This window comes from Ovis aries, chromosome 3 (genome assembly GCF_016772045.2).
Source record: "Ovis aries strain OAR_USU_Benz2616 breed Rambouillet chromosome 3, ARS-UI_Ramb_v3.0, whole genome shotgun sequence".
NCBI lineage: Eukaryota > Metazoa > Chordata > Mammalia > Artiodactyla > Bovidae > Ovis > Ovis aries.
The window spans coordinates 180,160,753-180,187,340 of NC_056056.1; the positions used below are offsets into that span (position 1 = coordinate 180,160,753).

General features: G+C 45.9%; 1 long non-coding RNA gene and 1 pseudogene across 1 annotated transcript; one reads left to right on the forward strand and one right to left on the reverse strand.

The window, feature by feature from the left end:
* Window positions 1-931: 931 nt before the first annotated feature.
* On the reverse strand, window positions 932-1,904 carry LOC114113653 (zeta-crystallin-like; annotated as a pseudogene).
* A 2,867-nt stretch (window positions 1,905-4,771) lies between these two features.
* On the forward strand, window positions 4,772-7,076 carry LOC132659630 (uncharacterized). The gene is made up of 2 exons (XR_009600277.1): window positions 4,772-5,102; window positions 5,269-7,076. It is a non-coding gene; the product is annotated as an uncharacterized LOC132659630 (long non-coding RNA).
* The last annotated feature ends 19,512 nt before the right edge of the window (window positions 7,077-26,588 follow it).

The window sequence follows — 26,588 nt, forward strand, 5'->3', positions numbered from 1 at the left end:
TAACTTATTGGACTAGGGCCCCACACTTATGACCTCATTTTACCGTAATCACCTCTTTAAAGGCCCAGTCTTCAAATATAGTCACCGGGGGGTTAAATCTTCAACATATGAATTGGTGGGTGGGGGGAAAACAGTTCCATCCATAACCCCAGGTGACTCTGCCAAGAGTGCCCAGGTGATCGCTGCTCAAGAAAGTGAATTCTAACTAATTTATACTAAATACCATATTTTTAATGTGCTGCAGAATTTATTGCAGATACCATGTTATGACAACAAAAGCAGATCATCCTTAAGGCATCATTCGTTTATTAATTTAAACAAAAATATATGATCCCTGTCACACAAAGAGATGATTTTAAATTTACTTTGAAACTGAACTAATCAACACATATATATGTGGAAACTATGCACCTGATGTGCTAAGTCCTTTCAGTCACGGCTCACTCTTCGTGACCCCATGGGCTATAACCCACCAGGCTCCTCCGTCCATGGGATTCTCCAGGCAAGAGTACTGGAGTGGGGTGCCATTGCCTTCTCCAGCTGTGGGCTAACCAGAGACTAAAGAAACTTTATAAGGAGAAGTAGGCTTGGGAATCAAGCAGTCCTATTTTGAATTAGCATGTTTTAGTTAAAGGTATGGGATTCATGATAAGCATTGGTTAGGAATTTCTGTAACGTCCTCCAATGCCAAGTGACCACTAGCATCCTAGTTCCCATTATGATGATTCCTTGATGAGAGGTAGAAGGCATAAAGAATATTGCCAGCTATAAAATAAACTACACTCAATGCCTATGATTGCTAAAAAGAAATATTTTTTTTTCAATAGAAGAAACTCACTGAATCAAATGAAAGCTAAGCAGAGCAAACGCAGTGTACTCAAAACTGAGGTAAGAAACCTCTGATTACACAGGAAATCAATGCAAGCATTAATCATTTTAAGAGAAGAATCATTTTCCCATAGCCCCATAGTTATGAAAGATATCTTCATGAGCCTGGGCTGCCTGGGCCAGTGAATACCAGAGGCCTATTACTGGTCTCAACCAACCAATTTCCATTCCGTCTTGGAAGGCTGCTGCAAACTGCTGAAATTCCTCCTTGGAGGATGAAGGGAGAGCTACTCCTCTTATGCTAGATTCCTTCGTCATGGATCCTGTGGGTTTACTTCAGGAGGACCTCTGTGGCCAACAACTATTTCTCGTCCTCCATGTGACAAAAAATTCAAAGCATCGCTAAGATTGACATTAGCAAACATTTCAATAATCACATCAACTCTTTTCACCAACAGATTTCTTAGTTTTATCAATATACTTAGCTTCTTTGTGATTAAATACTTTGTGGGCTTCATTTTGGAAAGCGATCTTTTGTCCTTCCTCAGTAGCAGCTGTGCCCGAAATCTTTAAGCCGTAAGTTCAAGCCATTTGACATGCTGCTCTTCCAGCTCCTCCACCTGCCCTAGAACACTTCCTCCAGCTTTCACGGGCACTGTGGAGCAGACTCGTTAAGCATTAAAGCACGAGATGCTGATGGCAGCTCCTTGTTTAAAGTCCAGTTTTCCTGGCAGAGTGTCAACAGTGTGATGGGCTTCCAGAGCAAACTCGGTGTAGCCCCCAGAGACCGTCCTGGTAGTGAATGTCACCTTTCTTGCAAGCAGATACATTCTCTCCAGCAGCTTCTACTATCCCAGCCACATCTCAGCTAGGAGTATAAGGTAGAAGTGGTTTTATACTGTGAGTGCAGGAGCGGATATATGCATCCACTGGATTTACACCACATGCATGGACTTTGTTGGAACCGGGTGGTCTTTCAGAATTGGTACAGCAACATCCAACTGGAGTTTCAGCACTTCGGGTCCACCAAATTCAAAAACTCAAGTAGCTCTCACCAACTTCTGAACTGTCACCATAGTGATCTAGATACATGTTCTAGGCTGGAAAATTAAAATCTGCAAGCCCTCCCCCAGATTCCACAAGGTTAAAAACACAAAAAAGCTACTCAACACCATTTATTATCCATCACACATTTTTCTTGGCTTTCTCAGTGACTCAGACAGTAAAGAATCTGCCTGCAACATAGGAGACTTGGATTTGATCCCTGGGTCAGGAAGATCCCCTGGAGGAGGGAATGGATACCCACTCCAGTATTTTTGCCTGAAGAATTCCATGGACAGAGGAGCCTGGCGGGCTATAGTCCATGGGGTCGCAAAAAACCAAAGACCACTGAGCGACAAACGCTTTCCCTTTTTTACTTCACAAGTTCTAACCTGATTCCCTTTCCTTTCATCTAGATATTGAGATCGTTTTTGAGGATGTCACTGAGTATCTCTGGGACATACTGAGCAGAAAGGAACTGCTACTCCTGCTGACTGATTGCCTGAAGAAATTGAGGTTAAGGCTGGATTGTCCAGGTAACCTGCACAGGTGTATCAGGAAGGTCACCCGCACCCCGAAACACCAGGCTAGTTTCCTCCTGGAAGGAACACCTCCTCCAAGCAGGATCTTATGTTGGGGGATGAGGATGTTCCTTCTCAACATCTCATGAGGAATGCTTCTTCCATGTCATTTGAACCTTGAATTGAGAAAAGATGAAACCTGCAAGGAAGGGGCAGGTTATATGACTTCGGACACGTTACAGAACTGCTCTCTGCTTTAGTCCTTTTCTGTTCAGTTAAATTGTGAGGACACTGTGATCATGCATGCAACGAGCTTCCCATAATGACTGACACAGAGTAGGTGTTCAGTCAATATCAACATTTTAAAATCTTATTGGGAAGAGACAGGGGCCAAGAGTCTTCTTTCTGGTGATAAAAATCAAGCAGAATTTCCTCTGGGGCAAGTCAGAAAATCCTGATGCCGTTGTTTGTATTACTCAGGCTTCTGCCTAGACCCTTTCTATTCCCCATCTTACGAACTGTACCAAATGATTGTATCAAACCAAACGGCAGGATCCTGCTGGCCCTTAAGGCAGCGAGGCTGGAGAGGAACTGGTTGGAGCTGGTGGGATCCTGGATCTAGCGCTGCCCAGCTCTGGGGCTCTGCGCTTATATGTTAGAGTCTCAGACTTGCCTGTGTCTAATGGGAACAGCAATTCAGTCTGATGGACTATGTTCACGGCCTCAGAGTGAACTGTATGGTCAGGGAGTCCTGGACCAGGGTCAGACCCAGGGGTCAGGGTGGAGCAGAGGGTCCAAGTTGGAGGACTAGTAGGCAGGCTTGGGCAGCAGGACGGGGACTAGAGTGAGGAGAGTGGGCCCCGAGGACATGGAACTGAAGGGGCTGTGAGCCTAGCAGAGGTACCCTGAGTGGGAGGGATGGCATTTCTTCCCTCCCTCACGATCCCTCAAGCTGGGCTAGAGGGCCCTGGGTGACCGTGTCTGCACACCCTGCCTGGACCTGGCTTCTCACTCCATCTGGGATCCTCTTGTAGTCTCCGTGGAGCCTCCCTGACAGTGGAAGGCCTTGTGGCTCAGTGAGCCCTCCAGGGTCACAGTGAGTGGCTGTGATTGTGTGTCATTTGAGGGATTCTGAGGAGCCTCACGCATCCCCACCGATGAGGAAAGCACTTCCTCCACCTGCTGTGCAAGTGCTGGTCTCTTCAGGCTCAGCCATTCAGATGGATGTTTCCTCAACTCTCTTGAATCTTTAGAGGATCCACAAAGTTCCACATGACCTTGGGGTGCAGGCTCATGAGGCTGTCACAAATTAACATGTGACCCCTGAGAGGACAGTGTTGGTGGGCACTGGGTCAGGAGTCAGTGAGGTGGGCTGCAGAGACCAGGGGAACCAGCAACACGTCTCCCGATCTCCAGGCAGCTGGGGCAGTGGATGGACTCAGGGACCTGCTGCGGGGAAGGCCAAGGGCACAAGCCTTAGAAGACAGCAGATGCAGATTAAATGACTGTTAAGGTGCCTTCTAGTTCTGACTTTGGGTTTGTTTGTTTTTTTTTTTTTTCCCTACAAATTCTAAATCACAGAGACAGTCAATCTGCAAAGGGTGAGGGCACAGTGCTCAGGACTATGCTTTCGTTTGAACCAATGGCAAATTTAGGGGATGCCCAAAAGCACCCTCAGGTTTGAAAATTCCCTATACAACAGACAGGACTCACTGAAAGCCCTAGTGATCTCAGCGTATTACAGGAAGCCTGTGGGTTTCCATCAGCCACAGGGCAGAGTCTGGGTGGATTTCACATCCAAAGCTTTGATTGTCCCCAGGATGCATTACTGTTCTGGAACTCAGTGAGTGGCAGGTCACACGGAACACTGCCTGCCAGGGACACGCACCCATTTAAAACAAATTCTCCTGACTTGTGGTCTCCAGCACCTCCCAGGTGTCAGACTAATGTCCTAGAGTCCAGCTCCTCCAGAGGTCAGAACTAATACCACGTGACCCAGGGGCCCCATCATACATCTCATCAGACTGTCCAGTGCCAAGAGGCCCAGGCAGACGAGGACATTCATTTCAGCCAGAATATTCTAGGGGCTTAGGGACCACTTCCCTGTAGCCAAGGGCCAAGAAATGACTCCTCACTACACACCGAGGCCCGTGAATACAAGTTTCCTGCTCCAATCCCACTTTTCTTTATTTGTGGAGTTCCCAACTTACCAGCTCATTGGAAGTGATGATGTTGACCTGTCTCTGAGGCGTCTTTACCAAATACCTATTTTTTCTTTTTGGCTGAGCCACATGGTTTGTGGGATCCTAGTTTCACAATCAGGGATTGAGTCATATCCTGGGCAGTGAGGGTGCAGAGTCCTAACCTCTGGATCACCGGGGAATTCCGTCAAATACCTCTCTTAACTTACCAGTATCCTAAGGGGACATTTGCTTATCTGTTCCAGGATTAAATGGGGCTTCTCTGGTGGCTCAGATGGTAAAGAGTCTGCCTGCAATGTGGGAGACCTGGGTTCAATCCCTGGGCCAATAAGATCCCCTGGAGAAGGGAACGGCAACCCTCTCCAGTATTCTTGCCTGGGAAATCCCATGGACAGAGGAGCCAGGCAGACTACAGTCCATGGGTCGCAAAGAGTCAGACACCACTGAGCGACTTCACTTTCTTTTCTTTCTTTCTTTCCAGGATTGAATAAGTCTATGAAGGATCTACAAGGTACGAAACTTGTGTTTAATGTTGAAAGAGAAAAGTTTACATTTGTAAAATTCTTTTCTAATAGGTTTATAATGCTAAATCCATATTTATGCAGAATAGACATTATGGAACCTATTTTGCAGACAAGCAAACTGCCTTTCTAATGACTTGACCTTCATTGTTACAGGAAAGACGTGGTTGCACTACACAAACATCTACACGAATTGGAAGGAGACCTGATAGGGAAGGACCAGGACACGCTCACGAAATGGCAGCTGGACAGGAGGAGGTTTCTGAAGGTGCCTCGGGTGAAGCAGCAGCTGGAGGAGCGCACAGGAAAGCTCCAAAGCTCGCAGACAAGGTTGACAAGGGCCACAAGGAGCACACCATCTCTAACATGGTGGCCCACACCCCTGGCGCTGTATCTGGTGCCCGGACCCTCCTGGCCTGGCTCTGGCATCCGTGACAGGGGGGGCAGCCTGGCATTCTGAGCCGCTGGGTTAGGGCTGGGAGCAGCAGCTGCTGTGACAACTGCATCCACCAGCTACAAGGAAAACGCAAGCAGGTCAGCAGCCGAAACTGAAGCCAGTAGCCTGATGTCAACTGGCATCAAGAAATGGAAGGTGCTCCCAGAGGCACTGAGGAGCAACCCCCGAACTGTTGATACAACAGAGAAATTGGCAAAAGCTGTGCAACACATTCAAAAAAATACGCGTGCCATGGAAACAGGCAAAGACATCCTGAATTTGCAGCCAATGTAGGCGACTACTCTGGCCCTGGGAAAACCACAGTCAGCCGGCTGGTAAGGAAGGCCTGTCCGCTACCATGGCTCCGGCAGCTGTCACGGGAGCCCGGATCGCGGGTGCAGCCTCCGCAGGGCTCTCCCTCCTCGTGGATGTGGGCTTCCTAGTGAAGGAGCCAACACACCTGCATGATGGCGCAAAGGCAGAGTCTGCTGAGAACCTGAGGCAGCGGGCCAGGGAGCCGGAGAGGAATTCGCAGGAGCCCAACCAGATGTATGAGCTTCTGCAGTAGGGCCTGACTCAGCCACCCCCAGGACAGTGCAGGAGCCAGGATACACACGGGTCAAGGTGCAGAGGTACCTTGTTAGAGGAAAAAAGGAGAGGGAGAGAAAATTTTTGGAGCTGAGTCTCAGGAATTTAGGGTTTCTGCAGCTGAGCACAGCAGGGGAGGGCTGGATGTTGGTGATGACTCAGGGAGAGTGAAGGAAGGAGCCTGGAGCCTGGATTGAGGGAAGAGGGGAACTAGAGAAGGGTGGGGGGTGGGGGGAGATAAACCCCTTTTTTCCTTCATACTATGAAATTTTATTTTGTATTGAGGGATAGCCAGTCAACAATGTTGTGATAGTTTCAGGTGAACAGTGAAGGGACTCAGCCATACACATACATGTATCCATTCTCCCCCAAACCCCCTCCCATCAGAAACCACTTATTTTGAACTAAAGAAGTCCCTAGGGGCAGAAGAAGGGGAGAGGCAGGGGAACTAGCAATGAAAGACGAGGAACATGAACGGGCTGAAGATGAGAGAAAGTCAAAGAGTTAGGATTGTTGGAATCCAGAAGTAGCAGGGGCTCCTCTATCACCCTCACCACGGTCTGATGCCCCAGGAAGCCTGTTGGTGGTCTCTAGCCCTACCTCTCCAGCATCAACTCACCTTCGATCCAGCAGCTTATCTTAATTAGCCAGTGCCTTCTTTTGCTTGCTTCTTTAATTGAAGTACAGTTGATTTACAATATTGTATTAGTTTCATATATACAGCAAAATGTTTCAGTTATCACGTACCTATGTATATATCTGTTCTTTTTAATTTTTTCATTACAGGTTATTACAAGATACTGAATATTTTCCCCTGTGCTATACATTAAGTTCTTGGGTGGTTTTTTCAATCTATTTTATATATGGTAATGTGCACCTTTTAATCCCATACTCCTAATTTACGCCTCTCTCCCTTTGGTAACAATAAATTTATTTTCTGTGACTCTGAGTCTGTTTTGATTTGTTAAGAAGTTCATTTGTATTCCTCTTTTTTTTTTTTTTTTGTTGCCCATGCCAAGCAGCTTTTGGGATCTCAGTTCCCCCACCAGGGAATGAACAGGGCTTCCCTGGTGACTCAGCTGGTAAAGAATCCACCTGCAATGTGGGAAACCTGGGTTTGATTCCTCAGTTGGGAAGATCCTCTGGACAAGGGGAAGGCTACCCATTCCAGTATTCTGGCTTGGAGAATTCCATGCACTGTATAGTCCATGGGGTAAAAAAGAGTCAGACACAACTAAGTGACTTTCACTTTCAATTTCATAGCAGTAAAAACACCAAATTCTAAACACTAGACCACCAAGGTACCCCCTTGCTATTTTTTAGGTTCTCCATATAAGTGATATTATATATTTGTCTTTCCTGTCTCCGTTACTTCACTTAGTGTGATCATAGAACTCTTGCCTGGAAAATCCCATGGACGGATGAGCCTGGTAGGCTGCAGTCCATGGGGTCACTAAGAGTAGGACACGACTGAGCGACTTCACTTTCACTTTTCACTTTCATGCATTGGAGAAGGAAATGGCAACCCACTCCAGTGTTCTTGCCTGGAGAATCTCAGAGCCGGGGGAGCCTGGGGGGCTGCCATCTATGGAGTCGCACAGAGTTGGACGCGACTTAGCAGCAGCAGCAGCAGGAACATTGAGGTGCATGTATCTTTTTGATTTGGAGCCTTTGTCTTTTCCAGATATATTCCCTTAAGTGGGATTGCTGGATCACTCGATAGTTCTATTTTTAGTTTAAAGAAACTTCCATTCTGTTTTCCATAGCAGCTGCCCCAATTTACATTCCCACCAGCAGTGCAGGAGGCTTCCCTTTTCCCACATATTCTCCAAAATTGTTTATTTGTAGACTTTTAGACAATGGCCCTTCTGACAGATAGGCGGTGATGCCTTATTGTAGTTTTATTATTTTTCTAACTATTAGCAATGGTGAGCATCTTTACTTATTCCTGTTGACCGTCTGTATGTCTTCATGAAGAATGGTCTATGTACAGCTTCAGGCAGTGACTTCTTGATGACGACGGTGAAGATAATGGTGGTGGCCTCAGTGGGGATGACAACAAAGTGGATGGAACATCTAACAAACTGCAAGGTGCTGTTTGGGTCCAGAGTGCACTGAGAGATCAGTGCACTGGTCGGGAAATTCCCATGAAATTCCAGACGTTGTGCGGTAACAGAGACTGATTTGGAAGAAACAAAAAAGAGAAAAAATGAAACCAGTTGGCTGCAACATGTCAAGGAACTTCAGGGTGTGTCAAGGAGATCAACAAGCCTGGGGCAAACAGACATAGCCCATGGGACATCCAGGGGAGCCCGTGTCATCTGACTTGGGCTGAGCATGGGGATACTCCTCCTCCAGCCCCGGGGACCAGAATGTACACGGGTCACAGGGAAATGGAGAGCAGAGGGCTTATGTGCAGGTGTGAGAGAGGGTCAGCCGTAAACACAGGGGCAGAGAGAGAGCACACACCTCACCCAGGCTGCCTTCACATTTTTTCTAGGACTCTTGCAGAAGTTTCCAGAACCATCTTCCTGTGTTTACCTAAGGCACTGCCCTGCCCCCACCTGTCTATTCCCCAAGGGGCTAGAATGACCCTGAAGAATATCGACCTTAGCAGCACCTGCCTCCAGCTCTTCCCCGGCACCCATGACTCTGAGCACAGATGCCCAAAGCCTCCCGGTGTAATAGGGGCGGGGTCCTACAGCCGTTAGCTCGAGACAGTGAGGCAGTGAGACTGTTGGCAGACCAGGAGTAGGTGGTCGCAGAGCCCTCCCTCCAACACTCAGCCTGGCAGCAGTGTCCTCACAGTGTAGAGTGTTATAAGAAGGGGATGGCTGCCTTCTCCCCCGCCCTCCAGGCCTTCCAGCATCAGGCCTGAAGGTGAGCTGAAGGTGGGGGACAGGCTGGGGACCATGACCGGCAGAGCTCCAGATCCCTCGCTTGGCCACCCACTGGCCGGGCCCATTCTTGGGAAGACAGTGAACCTCTCATCCATCCCCACCTGTGAGAACTGAGGTGGTGGAGGTCTCCATGGGTCCCAGTCCACAGAGGTCTCAGCAACTGGAGTAATTGGACACTGCCACTAAGGTGACAGATTTAACCAGCTTCATTCACTCCATTCAAGTTCCAAGAACTGGTCCAGCTGAGGTCAGTTGTTGACCCCAAGAAGGTGCCAGAGGTCAGGGTTAAGTGGCAAGGACATTGCACAGCATTACTTCAAGGCCATTCTATGGTGGGGGCTGTTCTAAGAAGGGCAACAACTGGGGGTTAGGGATTAACCTGAAGGGCATTTGCTACAACACATGTCCCTGCGGATCCCATGCAATGATCTCTCCATGTTGAATGTGAAGCCTGAGGGACAGCTGGGTCTGGGTGCCCGGCTCCCTCAGTGATGACGGCTGGACAGGGCCTAGGGGCCTGATGGTGTTGTCAGCTGAAATCTGCCTCCTTATTGGGGCCTGGGCATGGGTGGGAGGACCTAGACTGGGTGCTGGAAGAAGGCTCTGGGCAGGGTAACCAGCCCATACGGGATCCTCTCCTCTTACATAGGGCCTGGACCTCAGAGAGCAAAAGTTGAGGCTTGGGAATTTGCCCTTTCTTGTCTGAACAGAAAATAACATTTCTATCATGGAGGTTTTGACAAACATCATGAGCTGACAGTGACCTGACCTTAAGAACAAAGGATCTGACAACAAGAAGTCTGCGAAAACTAGCCACTCCCCTCCCACATCTTTCCAGTCCAAGGGCTTTGCTGAGAGATTTCAGGGACTTCAGGATGTTTACGGAATGAGCTACTTCTCATCTCCTTGCCTGGCCCAGCAGTAAACCTTTCTGGGCCCCAAACTCTGATATTTTGCTATTGTTTGGCTCACAGTATGTCAGGCTCTCGGACTTGCATTCTGTAACACATGCAGCCCAAACTATTCTTCTGGACCCTGGGGTCCCCCGAGGGCAAAGCTAGATGCCATGTGGAGCCCTATACCACGGCCACAGATACAGAGCTCCACACCAAGCTCATCTCCCAAACTGACTGTGCCCCATAGCAACCGTTGCCATGAGCCCAGTAATCTAAACCAGCCAGCTCCCCGACCCCATAGTAGGTGAAAAAAAACCCTCACTCTAAAGAATCACCTAATGCCCTTCCAACAGGAATTTCCTATGTGTTGAGGCTATAGGAATTGGCCACTGGCCCACAAAGAGCATCAAGCACGCCGGCTGATCAAATGATCGGCTGTCCCTGGTCCATCAGGAGGTCTGCCCACTGTGAGCAGCGCTCCTCACTCCCTCTGCCCTTTGTTCCCAATACTTACTCTCTTCTAAATACCCTGTATCTGGAAATCCTTTCCAACCCTCCACCACCACATTGTTGTGGCCCATATAAGGACTCTGAGAGGCTTTAGCAGCAGCCCCGGCTTCTCCCCACCAGAGGGCAGGAGCGCCCTCCCTACTTGTGACAACCAGAAATGTCCCCAGACATCCTGGAACATCTGCTGGGTGGGTGGGGGTTCGGGGTGCTGGTGACACAGTTCCCTGGGTGAGGTCACACCACTGGATCTTAGCTCTGGAAAAAACCCGGGAGCAAGGTCAGGACTGTGGGCAGGGAGGTTGGCCGGCCCCCGCCCGGAGGCGCTGACCATGACCCTCGCCCCACAGGGCCTTCGCCAAGTGGCGACAGCAGCTGGCGGCCATGAAGGTCTTGCAGACGAACTGCGCCGCCTACCTCAAGCTGCGCACCCCGTGGCGGCGGCTCTTCACCAAGGTGGGTCTGGAGGGCTCCGCGTGGCACAGGGACGAGCGGGCCTCACGCTGGCCTCCTGCGGGGCTCAGGCCCCGGGGCTGGCACTTGACCCTTGTGTCCCCGGGCCCAGAACTTGAGCCGGGAAGGGTCCTGCCCTGAGGATCTCGAGGGGTATGAGCTGGGGCATGTGTCCAGCATGGATGTCCGAGGTATTGTCGACCCGCGTCCCCATGTCAGCTCCATGTAGAGACAGCACTGCCTACTCAGGAAACATGGCTCCGGATCTGCATCTGACTAGGTCCTGCCTAGGCTTTACAAACATCCCTTAATTATTAAAGTGTGTCAGGCTGCTTTGTTCATAAAAAATAATCTGTGTTAGTTGCAAACTTTTTTACTTTTTCTATTTTTAATTTTAAAAAACGCTGTCTTTTCTCCTCCTCCTGTAAAATGGTAAAATTCCTAGTCTCTATCACTGTCCTTCCATGTCTGCACCCTTCGGTAGCTCAGCTGGCAGAGCAGAGGACTGTAGGGGTGGTTAGCTGCTGTTATCCTCAGGTAGCTGGTTGGATTCTGGCTCCAAAGACGTGGTTCAAGTTTTGGGCTTCGTTGGTGGCTCAGCTGGTAAAGAATCTGCCTGCAATGAGGGAGACCTGGGTTCTGTGCCTGGGTGGGGAAGATCCCCTGAAGAAGGGAATGGCTACCTACACCAGTATTCTGGCCTGGAGAGTTCCATGGACTGTATAGTCCACGGAGTCGCAAAGAGTCTGACAGGACTGAATGACCTTCACTGTCACTTCCACATCTAGAAGAGAGTAGCTTGTCCTACCAGGTCTACACTGGTGGCTCCATTTCCCTGTATTCCTCACTGTTTTGTATATGCTGGGTTTAGACATATTTATGGCAAAGAAGGCATGTTTTGCACTTGGGCACCAGGCCTGCACGCTGGCCCCCGGGTCTCTCTTTGGCCAGCCTAGTTGCTCAGGAGAGCTGCAGGCTCCTAGACCAAACGCTTGCCAGGCCTCCAGCTGCTGACCCGTCCAGCCACCAAGCAGGTACACTTTCGGGCCCTGGGAAGGAAGCGGCAGGAGGTGATGAGAGAGGTGGGGGCCAGCACTGGAGCTGGGGTGCTGCTTCCTGTCAGTGGGGGCCCACTCCCATAGAAGTTCTGGGGGGCCTTCCCCGCCTCTCCCAGCTGCTTGGACAGGACTGGGCTGTGGCTGCACACCTCCATCCTGCCCCCGTCTCTTCATGAACTTCTCCCCCTACTCTCTGCTGTCTCTGTGTGTCTTACAAGGATGCTAGTTGATTTAGGGCCTACTCAGATAAGCCACAATGCCCTCATTACAAGATGTTTCACTTAAAGGGTTTTCAGAGACCGTTTTCCACATAAGGTCCCATACACAGTTGCAGAGATTAGGTCGTGGATGTACTTTTGGGGGAGCTATCATTTAACTCACTCCAGGACCCATGAATATCACTTCCCCCTCTTAAGGTCCTCTGGACTGATGTTCACCTTGTGCAGGAGAACTGCTGGAGGTGCCCATGTCTGCCCACCAAGGGGGAGGGAGCAGTCCCCAGGGCTGCATGAGCATGAGCGCCCAGGGGCCACTGATCCCAGAGTCCCTTGTGGAAAGGAGGGGTCCTGGCTCCCTTTCCAGCTGGCCATGTGTGTCCGTGGAGCCTCAATGCTAATGCCTCTCTTTGCCCAGCCTCTCTTGTTCCCCCTGTTGATCCCTCCTCACTGCTGGCCCCTGAGGTGGACCGTCCACCCTGGTCCCCGCAAGTGCTCACCTCTTCACTTGCCTCCACTGAGCTGTCGACTTTCCTACTGGTCTCTGATTCCTGGCATTAGCAATCCCCTCATCCCTAATTTTATACAGTTGCTTGTTTTTCCAAATGATTCTGAAGTTTCCTCCCAGACTATGATTGTGAATACAAAACTAGAAATGTCTGTTAATTTTCTGGCTGTGGTCCCCTGGGGTGATGGTGAGATGCTCAGAGGGGCACCGTGGAGGGATAAATAAATTCAAGAGCAAGCGAGATCACATCCGATGCTGTGTCCCAGCATCTCCCCTTTATATGCCAGCAACAGGCATTTAGAGACATAGGACAACGTGGTGGCCAGGCCAATGAACTTTGTTCTCTGATTGTTGGGCAAATAAAAGGGCTTTAGCTTCCTATTAAGGTTCTATAAAACACTACAGTGAGGACAACCTAGAGAGATCAACAGAAAAGATGACACTGATTCTGTTTTTTGAATAATTTTTCAACAGTGACCAGGTAATATCTTTTAGTTTTTTTCCTGCAAAAAATGTCATACTTTTTTCTGAATTAGCAGCTGTAGCAGAGACCAATAGAAAGGAAAGTGAAGCTACTCCGTTGTGTCCGACTCTTTGTGACCCCATGGACTGTAGCCTCGTGGGATTCTCCAGGCAAGAATACTGGAGTGGGTTTCCATTTCCTTCTTCAGGGGATCTTCCTGACCCAGTAATCAAACCCAGGTCTCCTGCATTGCATCGAATTCTTTACTGTCTGAGCCACCAGGGAAGCCCTGAAGAGACCAAATAATCATTCCCAAATTTTCATCCTTCACTCCTTTAAAAAAAAAAAACACAAAAAACATTTTTTTTAAAGTTTCTAATTATAGGAAAAATACACACCATAAAATTAACCACTTTAGCCATTTCTAGTGTCCTTATTTTTTATAGAAAAGACAGTGAGTTTAGCCCTGCCTCCTTTGTAGCTCCATGTAACCTCATTGCTAAATTTTGACTAATCAAAGGTGAGAGGAATGATGTGTGGATTTTCTAGGTCATGCCTTTGAAGGGAAATTATGAGCTCTGTGTCCTTCTCTGCTCTATTTTGGGCTGAAATATGTGATGAAAACCAGCTTCCACATTGAATAAGACTCCTCACTGGATATGATGGCTGAGCAATAACAGGCTGGACTTCTGGTCGACTTACCTACCACCTACCTCCTAAATGCCTAGAAACTTGGACTTTCGTGTCTGAAATGAATACATCTACATTGTTTGAGTCAATATGTTAGTATCTTGTGAGCCCTTTGTTACAGCAGCTCAGCATCCACGTCCTAACCAATACAAAACATCCCTAGGCTTCATTCCTCCTCTTGGCTTTGAGTCTTCTCATCCTTTCAGAACGCTGCCTCTCTGTTCAGCCTCTGGAAATTGACCATTGCTTAGGTCGCCTGTGGCTTTGACATTGACTTCTCCCAGGATCCCATGTCTGAGCCCTCACCTCTCCAGGGGATCCCAACACTGTGGCCTGTGAATCAATGACCCCTTTAGGCTTCTAAGACTCAGTTCCCAGACTGGCCCAGCCCAGCTCTTATATTAGACAAGATTAAGGATCACCCCTCCACCTCCACACCCATCCCTCAGCCTTCCTGTTGACTTCTACACTTAACTGGTGAAATAGACAAGAATGAGAGGATGGCAACTATAGGACCAAGGCCAGGGGGTAAGAAGTTTTGGGACTAACTTCTAATAGGTATGGGCATTGTTTTGGGGATGATGGAAAAGTTCTGGGATTATGTAGTGGTGATGTTTGTACACATAGTGAATATACTAAAAGCTACTTTTCAATGGTGAATTGTATGTTATGTGACTGATATCTCAATTCTTTTAAAGGGTACTTTTTAGAAAGCTGTGGAGATGGTAGGGAAAGAGTTTCAGAGAGTACATCATGAAAAGGGACAAGAAAGGGGTAGCGGAGAGTCAGGTGGAGAGAGGACAGGGCAGAGGGGAGGAAGCCGTGACCAGCTGTCTTCCTACAGAAATCAAGGTGACAAGTGACAAGGGTCCTGCGTGGAGATGCCAGTGTCCAGCCCCAGTGGATCCAGGGTCATTTGAAGGGGAGATGGAGTCGAAATCTGGGAAAGGACTCTTTAATTAGAAAAGAGAGATTAGGAAAAGATAGTGTAGTAGGAAAAATATCAGAGAAAAGAGGCTAAATAACTTGGTTTACATGGAAAGCTAATAAAGTCTCAAGACAAGAAATTTGCACCATCTACATAGGCCACTGGCGCACACTTGAATAGGGGAGGGTGCCCTGTCTTCAGGTCCCTCTCGCATGGGTCTTAGAAGCCAGGGCAAGTAAGTAGACATGGTGAGCCTCCACACTCCAGATGGGAATTCAGCCAGAAAAGAAAAGAAGGAGAAAAGACCACACGGGGGAAACCAGCCTTTCCAGTGGCTGGTCCATCCTTTATTGTTCTGGAAACGTTTTTATACTTTTGGTTGTACATAGAGATCGATGGATAATACAAAATTATGCAAGGTCAGCGGCCCTGACTCTTATCGAGACCAGGCTTTCTCTCTGCATACCTAGCTGTATACACAAGTCTTAGGTGATTTACATCATCTTCTGGTCAGGAGGCCTATTAGCATTTTATGGCCCTTTTCTGATAAGGGTCTATCAACCAGAAAACTTATTTGCCTTAATAATGTTGTTCTTACTAAAGTCTGGTGCCACTCTCAGACAGCACTAATTAAGGTTACATTCTTACATAGCAAGGACACAACAATTTATAACAAGGAAAGAGGAGTACAGTGGTTTATAACAAAGAGACAGTTCATTAACTCAAAAGTCTAGTATTGCTAACATCAAAACTGCTATATTCTTTTTCTACATCCCAATTACATTGATTAATATCCTCCAGGTGCCTAAAAGATAAAGAATATGGAGGCCTGGCAGCAGTCATTAACTCAACAATGAAAACTTACACTAATATAATTCTTAGCTCTTTAAAAAAGGCTCTGTATCTTTAAGACGTTTTAAGCTTCATGCTTCTCGCGGTTGGGGGGCTGTAAACAATCACATGCGTAGTTGTAAAAGTCCGGACATACCAGTCAGGTAAGTTAGAAAGCTATCAGAGGGGTTTAAGCTGAGACTTTCTTTTTACGCCCAGGAGACTTATTGACTGGAGCTCTAAGTTAATTCCTATTAGAGGAAGGTGGTGGGGGACAGCCCCCTGTTAATGTCAGAGGAGTTGGTGAAAGCATAATGCAGTAAGGCAGGCAGACTCTGGTTTTGGGGGTAGATGCTTGATAAAATCCAGCGAGGTTCCCTTAAGGCCAGACTCGCCTTTGCCTGTCGGACCCCTTAACCTAATGACCTTTGCCACGGGCAGGACTCCTCATGCTGGCTCCCGGCATCTCCCCCTTTTTTAATTTCTTAAAGCAGCCAGATGCAGTTCAGTCGCGAGCCTCTGAAGCTCTGCCGAAGAATCCTGACAATACAAGGAAGAATGATTATGAGGAGCAAGATTAGAGCACCCACAGCAACATACCTAAAAACAATAGGCAGTATAGTCTTTCCAAAAATGAAGTTAGAGAATGTATGGAAAAAGTCATTGGCTGCTCCGGCTTCAGTAAAATCTAATCGAGAGTGTTCCATAGTCTGTATCTGATTATGAGTTTCCCTAAGTCTAAACTAATATCTGAGTTATTCCAAACACCTGAAATATGATTTTTCAACATATTGGGCATTTGCACTTGTTGAGTCAATGACAGTAACAGTAACAATAAGAGTAATAGTAACAATAACAGTAGTAGTAACATAACAGTAGTAATTGTTGTTCAGTTCAGTTCAGTCGCTCAGTCGTGTCCGACTCTTTGCGACTCCATGAATCGCAGCACGCCAGGCCTCACTGTCCATCACCGTCTCTCGGAGTTCACTAAGACTCACATCCATTGAGTCCATGATGCCATCCAGCCATCTCATCCTCGGTCGTCCCCTTCTCATCCTGCCGCCAATCCCTCCCAGCATCAGAGTCTTTTCCAATGAATCAACTCTTCACATGAGGTGGCCAAAGTACTGGAGCTTCAGCTTTAGCATCATTCCTTCCAAAGAAATCCCAGGGCTGATCTCCTTCAGAATGGACTGCTTGGATCTCCTTGGAGTCCCAGGGACTCTTGAGAGTCTTCTCCAACACCAGAGTTCAAAAGCATCAATTCTTCGGTGCTCAGCCTTCTTCACAGTCCAACTCTCACATCCATTCATGACCACAGGAAAAACCATAGCCTTGACTAGACAGACTTTAGTCAGCAAAGTAATGTCTCTGCTTTTGAATATGCTATCTAGGTTGGTCATAACTTTTCTACCAAGGAGTAAGAGTCTTTTAATTCCATGGCTGCAGTCACCATCTGCAGTGATTTTGGAGCCCAGAAAAATAAACTCTGACACTGTTTCCACTGTTTCCTCGTCTGTTTCCCATGAAGTGATGGGACCGGATGCCATGATCTTCGTTTTCTGAATGTTGAGCTTTAAGCCAACTTTTTCACTCACCTCTTTCACTTTCATCAAGAGGCTTTTGAGTTCCTCTTCACTTTCTGCCATAAGGGTGGTGTCATCTGCACATCTGAGGTTATTGATATTTCTCCCGGCAATCTTGATTCCAGCTTGTGTTTCTTCCAGTCCAGCATTTCTCATGATGTACTCTGCATATAAGTTCAATAAGCAGGGTGACAATAGACAGCCTTGATGGAGTCCTTTTCCTATTTGGAACCAATCTGTTGTTCCATGTCCAGTTCCAAGTGTTGCTTCCTGACCTGCATACAGATTTCTCAAGAAACAGGTTAGGTGGTCTGGTATTCCGACCTCTTTCAGAATTTTCCACAGCTTATTGTGATCCACACAGTCAAAGGCTTTGGCATAGTCAATAAAGCAGAAATAGACGTTTTTCTGGAACTCTCTTGCTTTTTCCATGATCCAACGGATGTTGGCAATTTGATCTCTGGTTCCTCTGACTTTTCTAAAACCGGCTTGAACATCAGGGAGTTCATGGTTCACGTATTGCTGAAGCCTGGCTTGGAGAATTTTGAGCATTACTTTACTAGCATGTGAGATGAGTGCAACTGTGCGGTAGTTTGAGCATTCTTTGGCATTGCCTTTCTTTGGAATTGGAATGACAACTGACCTTTTCCAGTCCTGTGGCCACTGCTGAGTTTTCCACATTTGCTGGCATATTGAGTGCAGCACTTTCACAGCATCATCTTTCAGGGTTTGAAATAGCTCCGCTGGAATTCTATCACCTCCACTAGCTTTGTTCATAGTGATGCTTTCTAAGGTCCACTTCACTTCACATTCCAAGATGTCTGGCTCTAGATGAGTGATCACACCATCGTGATTATCCGAGTCATGAAGATCTTTTTTGTAAAGTTCCTCTGTGTATTCTTGCAACCTCTTCTTAATATCTTCTGCTTCTGTTAGGTCCAGACCATTTCTGTCCTTTATGAAGCCCATCTTTGCATGAAATGTTCCCTCGGTATCTCTAATTTTCTTGAAGAGATCTCTAGTCTTTCCCATTCTGTTCTTTTCCTCTATTTCTTTGCATTGATCGCTGAAGAAGGCTTTCTTATCTTCTTGCTATTCTCTGGAACTCTGCATTCAGATGCTTATAGCTTTCCTTTTCTCCTTTGCTTTATACCTCTCTTCTTTTCATAGCTATTTGTAAGGCCTCCCCAGACAGCCATTTTGCTTTTTTGCATTTCTTTTCCATGGGGCATCCGAGGTCAGGGGCGACCGGGAGAAGCCACCTCACGCCTGAGGCCAGGGGCAGTGACCCTGAGGAGCCACCCCAAGCCCGAGGCTAGGAGCGGCAGCTGGGAGGAGCCACCCACACCCAAAGCCAAGGCCGGTGGCGGGGAGGAGCAACCCGAGGAGCGGTGGCTACGCAGGCACAGCAGGGCATAGAGGAGCTATCCCACGTTGAAGGTGAGGAACGGAGGCGGTAAGTAGATACCCCTCGTCCAAGGTAAGGAGCAGCAGCTGTGCCTTGCTGGAGCAGCTGTGAAGAGATACCCCACGCCCAAGGTAAGAGAAACCCAAGTAAGATGGTAGATGTTGCAAGAGGGCATCAGAGGGCAGACACACTGAAACCATATTCACAGAAAACTAGTCAGTCTAATCACACTAGGACCACAGCCTTGTCTAACTCAATGAAACCAAGCCATGCCCATGGGGCAACCCAAGACAGCCAGGTCATGGTGAAGAGGTCTGACAGAATGTGGTCCACTGGAGAAGGGAATGGCAAGCCACTTCAGAATTCTTGCCTTGAGAACCCCATGGACCGTAAGAAAAGGCAAAATGATAGGATATCAAAGAGGAACTCCCCAGGTCATTAGGTGCCCAATATGCTACTGGAGATCAGTGGAGAAATAACTCCAGAAAGAATGAAGAGATGGAGCCAAAGCAAAAGCAATACCCAGCTGTGGATGTGACTGGTGATAGAAGCAAGATCCGATTCTGTAAAGAGCAATATTGCATAGGAACCTGGATGTCAGGTCCATGAATCAAGGCAAATTGGAAGTGGTCAAACAAGAGATGGCAAGGGTGAACGTCGACATTCTAGGAATCAGTGTGCTAAAATGGACTGGAATGGGTGAATTTAACTCAGATGACCATTATATCTACTACTGTGGGCAGGAATCCCTCAGAAGAAATGGAGTAGCCATCATGGTCAACAAAAGAGTCCAAAATGCAGTACTTGGATGCAATCTCAAAAATGACAGAATGATCTCTGTTCATCTCCAAGGCAAACCATTCAATATCACAGTTATCCAAGTCTATGCCCCAACCAGTAACGCTGAGGAAACTGCAGTTGAATGCTTTTACGAAGACCTACAAGACCTTTTAGAACTAACACTCAAAAAAGATGTCCTTTTCATTATAGGGGACTGGAATGCAAAAGTAGGAAGTCAAGAAACACCTGGAGTAACAGGCAAATTTAGCCTTGGAGTACAGAATGAAGCAGGGCAAAGGCTAATAGAGTTTTGTGAAGAGAGCGCACTGGTCATAGCAAACACCCTCTTCCAACAACACAAGAGAAGACTCTACACATGGACATCACCAGATGGTCAACACCGAAATCAGGTTGATTATATTCTTTGCAGCCAAAGATGGAGAAGCTCTATACAGTCAACAAAAACAAGACCAGGAGCTGACTGAGGCTCAGATCATGAACTCCTTATTACCAAATTCAGACTGAAGTTGAAGAAAGTAGGGAAAACCGCTAGACCATTCAGGTATGACCTAAATCAAATCCCTTATGATTATACAGTGGAAGTGAGAAATAGATTTAAGGGCCTAGATCTGATAGATAGAGTGCCTGATGAACTATGGACTTAGTAATTGTTGTTAATAAAGCTGAATTCCCTAAGATTAGTAAGCCCATAAATTATCCTGCTGGCATGAAATCTTGTAGTTGTTTTAACACAGCGAGACCATAGTTATCATACCAATAAGTAGTTACAGTTACAGGCACCATAATGTAGGATGGACGTTTTAGTACCACAAAGGAACAAACATTATATTGAGGAGTTAAGCAAGATGAAAGCATACATTGTTCACGGGACACTACATTAGGGCCACCTGAATAATTCATTTGTACATTGAGTCTTCCGGAATCACTGGCAAAGAGAAAACCATAAGGAGCGTGTAAACAAGCCAAATCAGAAGAAGTAGAATTATTTTCTGTCGGAGTTCACGCTGCAGCAGCTCTCAGTCCCCCTGGGATCTGGATGCTTATCTTGCCTCTCCTGCCGGCGGGCGGGGCGGCCCTCGCCCTGCCCTCCGCTGAACTGGCCTTGGGCTCAGCGGCGGCCAAGCAAGCACAGACAGATGCTGGCGGGGCTACCGGCTGCGACTGTTCCGTGTGGTGGCAGCGGCAGAGGAGTGCCCTTTCTTTTTTTTTTTTGGTGGTCGCAGCAGTGGAGGAACCAGGTGCCTGGGGGGCTGTGACATGACGAATCAGCCTGCCCGGGATCCAAATTGGCGAATCTGCGTCCTGTGGAAAAATACAAGCACATCCTCGACCGCTAGTTAATAATGGGTCAGGACCCCTCCATTGTCCGGAGAGGAGGTCCTTCCATTTCACCAATGGCTTTGCATTTTGTTGTTCCAGACGAATCAGCATTTAGATTATTACAAAGAGAGCTGTGGTAAAATCTGATGGGGGAAAACTATACTTAAATTCCCTTTCCTTAATTTTTGAATTAACAAAGCATGTGAGGGTAAATGATGCAAAATTTGACCACAATAGTTTCCTATAGCAATCTGCCAGTTTTCATCAAACATTAAAAGTGCGTCAATCTGTTCCTTGTTATATGGAATCACCATCTCTGATGGCTCTTTTCCAAATAATTCAATGATCCGTTTCCTCCCTTTTGATATCAATGTTGCTATCAAGCCTGGATAGAAGCCACTACTTTTTTAGCTTGAGCGAGAAGGTGGACCCATTCTAGGGGGCCGTTTTGCCATAAACCTAATTTTTTTTTTTTTTTGGTCTGGCTACCCCAATTACACCTACGGGGGTTTTATGGCAAAGGAATTATCAAGCAGTTGTCAATTTAATTTTTTAAATTTTTAAAATTTATGTTTTAACAACATAAATTTAGGGATATGTTAATTTAGGTCTAAACTCCTTATCTCATTTAGGTATACAGATATACCTAAATGCAAACTGTATTTATATATGACAACAAGTATAAACTTATTGACATATAATATATATAAATCAATATACTTGAATTAATCTTTATAATTAATATATTAATTAATATATATTACAGCAATACAACATGTGCACAACTAATACCAACCAACACAAACCAATGTACTGTAATAATACATGTCACACGTATATAATTATACAGTATACATAATATATGTTATCACAGCACACCAATCTATACCAATCAATATCAGCCACATACACATTATATTACTGCAATATATATATAATTATACAGTATATATATAATATGTCTATATAGTATACATATTAATTCATATACAAAAAATTAAGTATAGATTTATAAATAGAATTAGGAATACCTTTATTATATTTTATTTATACCCATACCTAATTAAGCAAGCAGTAATTAGGCAAATATATTTATATTCTGCTTTTATAACAATATATAAAGTATTGTTAATTGTTCCACCTATTGATAACTAAGAAATTGAGAAAATCCTTCTCCAAGCAACTCCTATTTGAGACAACACGTCCCTCCCCCATAGGGTAAAGGGGAGCATAGGAACTACACAGGGTTGGAAAGTTCCACAGGTATCCTCAAACCGCCAATCAAATATTTTTGAACTTTTAACTACTGTGGGGGCTTGAGGGCAAATGAAACAAAATTTGACCCCTGAAATCTATCAGGGCAACTTGCCAACATCACTGTTTTGTAAAAGACTTGCAGTTGATCCTCATTGAATGGAATTAATATATTTGCTACTTCTTTTCAAAAAGTTCCACACCACCTTTTTTTTTAATATATAATTAATTGTGCCACCAAGCTGGGATAAGATAAAATTATTTTTCTTGGGGTCACTGGTAGATGGAACCAATGGGCCTTCTTGTCACAAAAATCCTGTAGCTGTATGTTTTGTGGCAAGAATAATTTAATCTCAATTTTGGTAATATTAATCCTAATTAACTGATCATTTAAAGCCTCATCCACTTTAATAAGAGCCGACTGTCTCATTAGTCAACTTTCTCTTAGAACTGGGATTAGGATCGCTTTTTAAGCAATCAAAGGCTTTAAATCTGCAGTAGTCCATTTTAAATGTTGGTCAGTTCAGTCGCTCAGTTGTGTCCGACTCTTTGTGACCCCATGAATCGCAGCACGCCAGGCTTCCCTGTCCATCACCAACTCCCAGAGTTCACTCAGACTCATGCCCATTGAGTCAATGATGCCATCCAGCCATCTCATCCTCTGTCGTCCCCTTCTCCTCCTGCCCCCAATCCCTCCCAGCATCAGAGTCTTTTCCAATGAGTCAACTCTTCGCATGAGGTGGCCAAAGTACTGGAGTTTCAGCTTTAGCATCATTCCTTCCAAAGAACACCAAGGGCTGATCTCCTTCAGAATGGACTGGGTGGATCTCCTTGCCGTCCAAGGGACTCTCAAGAGTCTTCTCCAGCACCACAGTTCAAAAGCATCAATTCTTCGGCACTCAGCCTTCTTCACAGTCCAACTCTCACATCCATACATGACTACTGGAAAAACCATAGCCTCGACTAGACGGACCTTTGTTGGCAAAGTAATGTCTCTGCTTTTGAATATGCTATCTAGGTTGGTCATAACTTCCAAGGAGTAAGCGTCTTTTAATTTCATGGCTGCAATCACCATCTGCAGCGATTTTGGAGCCCAGAAAAATAAAAAGTCTGACACTGTTTCCCATCTATTTCCCATGAAGTGAATGGACCGGATGCCATGATCTTCATTTTCTGAATGTTGAGCTTTAAGCCAACTTTTTCACTCTCCTCTTTCACTTTCAAAAGGCTTTTTAGTTCCTCTTCACTTTCTGCCATAGGGGTGGTGTCATCTGCACATCTGAGGTTATTGATATTTCTCCTGGCAATCTTGATTCCAGCTTGTGTTTCTTCCAGTCCAGCATTTCTTATGATGTACTCTGCATATAAGTTCAATAAGCAGGGTGACAATATACAGCCTTGACATACTCCTTTTCCTATTTGGAACCAGTCTGTTGTTCCATGTCCAGTTCTAACTGTTGCTTCTTGACCTGCATGCAGATTTTTCAAGAGACAGGTCAGGTGGTCTGGTATTCCCATCTCTCTCAGAATTTTCCACATTTTCTTGTGATCCACACAGTCAAAGGCTTTGGCATAGTCAATAAAGCAGAAATAGATGTTTTCTGGAACTCTCTTGCTTTTTCCATGATCCAGTGTCGTGGGTGTATCTAATTAATATCACCTAATAATTTCTGGAAATCATTTACAGTTAGTAAACAATCTCTCCACAGCTTCAAACGGGCATTATCAGTTTTCAAAACTTTTGGCAGACCTGAATATGAGAAGCAAGTAAAGAGGTGTTGCACAATATCTTTGTAAGCTTCTCCAGTTATCCTTCTGTAACCTAAATCTGGTGTATAGTTTTTTAGATGACCAGCTACCATCTAATCTTTGATTGAATACCTCCAGCAACGGAGAACTCACTACTCTCCAAGGTTCTAAACTCTCCCTCACCTTTTTCTCTGCAGCACCCCCATCCTGCCTACCACTTTCTCTAATCCCACCAACTCATTTTCAGTAGTAAGCGTGGGCCAGAAGCTGGGCCAGTCTTTCCCAGCAATGCAAGAGACATCTGCTCTAGTGTCTAACAGCCCTGACATTTTATTTCCTTGAATTAAAAAATCTTTTAAAGGCCTAGAAGCTGTAACCTTTCTGCATGCAAAAAGCTAGATCACTAGATCCAAATCCTCTGGGGCCCCTAGCTTGAGAAGTCAAGGTTTTTCTTGTATGATAATAACGTAAAAGCAAAAGCTGTGTTATTCTTTAACCTTTATTAATTTGCACACTTTTAGGAGGCAGTGAGATTAAAACTTTAATTTCCTCAGTATAATCAGAATCTGCTACACCAGGCACCACTGAAATTCTTGAAAAGAAAGTGAGCTATGCCCTAACACAAGTGCAGAATGTCCTCAGGCAGGGGGCCAGTCACTCCCCTTGAAACTGGAGTAACCGCACGTCAGGGGTTAATATTGTTGCCATGTCTGCTTTCCGCTCCCTTCTCTCCTAGCCTGGGTGAGGCCCCCCCCTGGGGGGTTTTCTCCAAGGAGCATGCTCTGCATATTGTGTCATGTCCGCTTTCAAAGTTACTTTGTACAAAAAAACTTTTTATCTTTTTCAGCCTTAGGCATTGCTCTGGGAGGTTTTGGAGGCAAAGTGGGGAATTCTTAAGCCCTGGGGAGGCGCAAGTGGAGATGGCGGTAGTCGCCTTAAATCAGAAAGTGTTGGATAAATTGTTAAAGGTTTGTGTAGAGGGGGAGGGGGCTCGCCAGGGCGCCCAGCCACCGCATCCTGTAAGCCCTCTCCTTCCTCGGGAGGTAAAGCACAGTCTCCTCCCTTTTATTCGTCAAGGGCAGAAAATATGATCTGCGTAGAAGGTGGAGACCCACCACCATCCACCGCCATAGCCTCTCCCATAGGCTATCTAACAGCCTCATGACAGGGGTCCAGAACATTTCTAATCATATTCCACAGATCAAAAGCATAGTAAGTTTTTAGCTGTTTCCCTGCCTTCACCCAAGTATCTAAAGTAACAGTGCCCTTTTCTGGAAGCCAAGGACATTGTTCTTATACAAATTTTAAAAAAGGACTTGAACACTAGCCTTTTTAACTTTAATTTATCTTTTGTTTTTCAGTTGCAAAATTAGTTCTACAAAGAGTTGTCATTCTTTTGACTCATTGTTACCCATGTCAGAAAATTAAGTTTAGTAAAGAAGATTCTGTTTCTACCTTGCCAAGGTTTCTAACTTAGCCAAGGGGGTTTCTTTCAACCCGTCGGTTTCTTTCAACATTTAAAACACTTCCCACTCCTTCTAACCCTACCTATCTTATGCAGGGGGGTCCTAGGAACCCGAGTGGCATCCTATACATCCCGAATTACTGCGCACTTCTGAGACCTACCTTCGAATAGCCTGTTCCAGGCATCACTTGCCGGGGTCCAGCCCCGGTGGATCCAGGGTAATTCGAAGAGGAGACAGAGTCGGCGTCTAGGAAAGGACTATTTAATTAGAAAAGAGAGATTAGAAAAGAATAGTGTAGTAGGAAAATTAGCGGAGAAAAGAAGCTGAATAACTTGGGTTACGTGGAAAGCTAATAAAGTCTCAAGACAAGAAACTTGTGCCATCTACGTAGGCCACCGGCGCCCACTTGAATAGCGGATGGTGCCCCGCCTTGGGCTCCCTCTCACGTGGGTCTTAGAAGCCAGGGCAAGTAAGTAGACATGACGAGCCTCCACACTCCAGATGGGAATTCAGCCAGAAAAGAAGAGAAGGAGAAAAGACCACACGGGGGAAACCAGCCTTTCCAGTGGCTGGTCCATCCTTTATTGTCCAGGAAACGTTTTTATACTTTTGGTTGTACATAGAGATCAATGGATAATACAATGCAGGGTCAGCAGCCCTGACTCTTATCGAGACCAGGCTTTCTCTCTGCATACCTAGCTGTATGCACAAGTCTTAGGTGATTTACATCATCTTCTGGCCAGGAGGCCTATTAGCATTTTATGGCCCTTCTCTGATAAGAGTCCATCAACCAGAAAACTTATTTGCCTTAAAAGTGTTGTTCTTACTAAAGTCTGGTGCCACTCTCAGAAAGCACTAATTAAGGTTACATTCTTACATAGCAAGGACACAACAATTTATAACAAGGAAAGAGGAGCACAGTGATTTATAACAAAGAGACACTTCATTAACTCAAAAGTCTAGTATTGCTAACATCAAAACTGCTAAATTCTTTTTCTACATCCCAATTACATTGATTAATATCCTCCAGGTGCCTAAAAGTTAAAGAATATGGAGGCCTGGCAGCAGTCATTAACTCAACAATGAAAACCTACACTAATATAATTCTTAGCTCTTTAGAAAAGGCTCTGTATCTTTAAGATGTTTTAAACTTCGTGCCTCTCGCGGTTGGGGGGCTGTAAACAATCACATGCATAGTTGTAATAGTCCGGACATACCAGTCAGGTAAGTTAGAAAGCTATCAAAGGGGTTTAAGCTGAGACTTTCTTTTTATGCCCAGGAGACTTATTGACTGGAGCTCTAAGTTAATTCCTATTAGAGGAAGGTGGTGGGGGACAGCCCCCTGTTAATGTCAGAGGAGTTGGTGAAAGCATAATGCAGTAAGGCAGGCAGACTCTGGTTTTGGGCATAGATGCTTGA